Source organism: Lolium rigidum, chromosome 1 (assembly GCF_022539505.1).
Source record: "Lolium rigidum isolate FL_2022 chromosome 1, APGP_CSIRO_Lrig_0.1, whole genome shotgun sequence".
NCBI classification, from domain to species: Eukaryota; Viridiplantae; Streptophyta; class Magnoliopsida; order Poales; family Poaceae; genus Lolium; species Lolium rigidum.
In genome coordinates this window covers 250,086,536-250,090,186 of record NC_061508.1, presented here as the reverse complement: position 1 = coordinate 250,090,186, position 3,651 = coordinate 250,086,536, and positions in this window count along the sequence as shown.

The window sequence follows — 3,651 nt, the reverse complement described above, 5'->3', positions numbered from 1 at the left end:
CGCACCTTGTCCTAATTAGCTTGGATCACCGGGATTATCATCGCAATACACATGTTTTAACCAAGTGTCACAAAGGGGTACCTCTATGCCGCTTTGTACAAAGGTCTAAGGAGAAAGCTCGCATTTGGATTTCTCGCTTTTGATTATTCTCAACTTAGACATCCATACAGGGACAACATAGACAACGGATAATGGACTCCTCTTTAATGCATAAGCATGTAGCAACAATTAATATTCTCATATGAGATTGAGGATATATGTCCAAAACTGAAACTTCCACCATGATTCATGGCTTTAGTTAGCGGCCCAATGTTCTTCTCTAACAATATGCATGCTCTAACCATTTAAATGAGTGGTAAATCTCCCTTACTTCAGACAAGACGGACATGCATAGCAACTCACATGATATTCAACAAAGAGTAGTTGATGGCGTCCCCAGGAACATGGTTATCGCACAACAAGCAACTTAATAAGAGATAAAGTGCATAAGTACGTATTCAATACCACAATAGTTTTTAAGGCTATTTTGTCCCATGAGCTATATATTGCAAAGGCGAATGATGGAAATTTTAAAGGTAGCACTCAAGCAATTTACTTTGGAATGGCGGAGAAATACCATGTAGTAGGTAGGTATGGTGGACACAAATGGCATAGTGGTTGGCTCAAGGATTTTGGATGCATGAGAAGTATTCCCTCTCGATACAAGGTTTAGGCTAGCAAGGTTATTTGAAACAAACACAAGGATGAACCGGTGCAGCAAAACTCACATAAAAGACATATTGTAAACATTATAAGACTCTACACCGTCTTCCTTGTTGTTCAAAACTCAATACTAGAAATTATCTAGACTTTAGAGAGACCAAATATGCAAACCAAATTTTAGCAAGCTCTATGTATTTCTTCATTAATAGGTGCAAAGTATATGATGCAAGAGCTTAAACATGAGCACAACAATTGCTAAGTATCAAATTATTCAAGACATTTTAGAATTACTACATGTAGCATTTCCCGATTCCAACCATATAACAATTTAACGAAGAAGATTCAACCTTTGCATGGAATACTATGAGTAAAGCCTAAGGACATATTTGTCCATATGAAACAGCGGAGCGTGTCTCTCTCCCACACAATGAATGCTAGGATCCATTTTATTCAAACAAAAACAAAAACAAAAACAAACCGACGCTCCAAGCAAAGTACTTAAGATGTGATGGAATAAAAATATAGTTTTAGGGGAGGAACCTGATAATGTTGTCGATGAAGAAGTGGATGCCTTGCGCATCCCCAAGCTTAGACGCTTGAGTCTTCTTAAAATATGCAGGGGTGAACCACCGGGGCATCCCCAAGCTTAGAGCTTTCACTCTCCTTGATCATATTGTATCATTTCCCTCTCTTGATCCTTGAAAACTTCCTCCACACCAAACTCGAAACAACTCATTAGAGGGTTAGTGCACAATAAAAATTTACATGTTCAGAGGTGACATAATCATTCTTAACACTTCTGGACATTGCATAAAGCTACTGGACATTAATGGATCAAAGAAATTCATCCAACATAGCAAAAGAGGCAATGCGAAATAAAAGGCAGAATCTGTCAAAACAGAACAGTTTGTAAGGAAGAATTTTAAAATGGCACCAGACTTGCTCAAATGAAAGTGCCCAAATTGAATGAAAGTTGCGTACATATCTGAGGATCACGCACGTAAATTGGAATATTTTTCTGAGCTACCTACAGAGAGGCAGGTCGAAATTCGTGACAGCAAAGAAATCTGTTTCTGCGCAGTAATCCAAATCTAGTATGAACCTTACTATCAAAGACTTTACTTGGCACAACAATGCATAAAACTAAGATAAGAAGAGGTTGCTACAGTAGTAAAAAACTTCCAAGACTCAAATATAAAATAAAGGTACTGTAGTAAAAACATGGGTTGTCTCCCATAAGCGCTTTTCTTTAACGCCTTTCAGCTAGGCGCAGAAAGTGTATATCAAGTATTATCAAGGAATGAAGTATCAACATCATAACTTGTTCTAATAATAGAATCAAAAGGTAACTTCATTCTCTTTCTAGGGAAGTGTTCCATACCTTTCTTAAGAGGAAATTGATATTTGATATTACCTTCCTTCATATCAATGATAGCTCCAACAGTTCGAAGAAAAGGTCTTCCCAATATAATGGGGCAAGATGCATTGCATTCAATATCCAAGATAACAAAATCAACGGGGACAAGGTTATTGTTAACGGTAATGCGAACATTATCAACTCTCCCCAAATGTTTCTTTGTAGAATGATCAACAAGATTAACATCCAAATAACAGTTTTTTAATGGTGGCAAGTCAAGCATATCATAAATTTTCTTAGGCATAACGGAAATACTTGCACCAAGATCACATAAAGCATTACAATCAAAGTCATTGACCTTCATCTTAATGATGGGCTCCCAACCATCTTCTAGCTTCCTAGGAATAGAAGCTTCACGTTCTAGTTTCTCTTCTCTAGCTTTTATGAGAGCATTTGTAATATGTTTTGTGAAAGCCAAGTTTATAGCACTAGCATTAGGACTCTTAGCAAGTTTTTGCAAGAACTTTATAACTTCAGAGATATGGAAATCATCAAAATCCAAACCATTATAATCTAAAGCAATGGGATCATCATCCCCAATGTTGGAAATTTTTTTAGCAGTATTATCACAGGCAGTTTCAGCAGTTTTAGCAGTTTTTTGCAGTTTCGTAGGCTTTGCATTAGGAGTAGAAACATTGCCAACACCAATTATTTTACCATTGATAGTAGGAGGTGTAGCAACATATGAATCATTAACAGTACTAGTGGTGGTAATAGTCCAAACTTTAGCTACATTATTCTCTTTAGCTAGTTTTTCATTTTCCTCTCTTTCCCACCTAGCATGCAATTCAGCCATCAATCTTATATTCTCATTATTTCTAACTTGGATGGCATTTGCTGTAGTAACAATTTTATTTTCAATATCCTTATTAGGCATAACTTTCGATTTCAAAAGATCAACATCAGAGGCAAGACTATCAACCTTAGAAGCGAGAATATCAATTTTATTGAGTTTTTCCTCAACAGTTTTGTTAAAAGCAGTTTGTGTACTAATAAATTCTTTAAGCATAGCTTCAAGTCCAGGGGGTGTGTTCCTATTATTGTTGTAAGAATTCCCATAAGAATTACCATAACTATTACCATTATTATAAGGATATGGCCTATAGTTATTACTAGAATTGTTCCGATAAGCATTGTTGTTGAAATTATTATTTTTAATGAAGTTTACATCAACATGTTCTTCTTGGGCAACCAATGAAGCTAACGGGACATTATTAGGATCAATATTAGTCCTATCATTCACAAGCATAGACATAATAGCATCAATCTTATCACTCAAGGAGGAGGTTTCTTCGACAGAATTTACCTTCTTACCTTGTGGAGCTCTTTCCGTGTGCCATTCAGAGTAATTAATCATCATATTATCAAGAAGCTTTGTTGCTTCACCAAGAGTGATGGACATAAAGGTACCTCCAGCAATTGAATCCAATAGGTTCCGTGAAGAAAAATTCAATCCTGCATAAAAGGTTTGGATGATCATCCAAGTAGTCGAGTCCATGGGTTGGGCAATTTTTAACCAAAGATTTCATTCT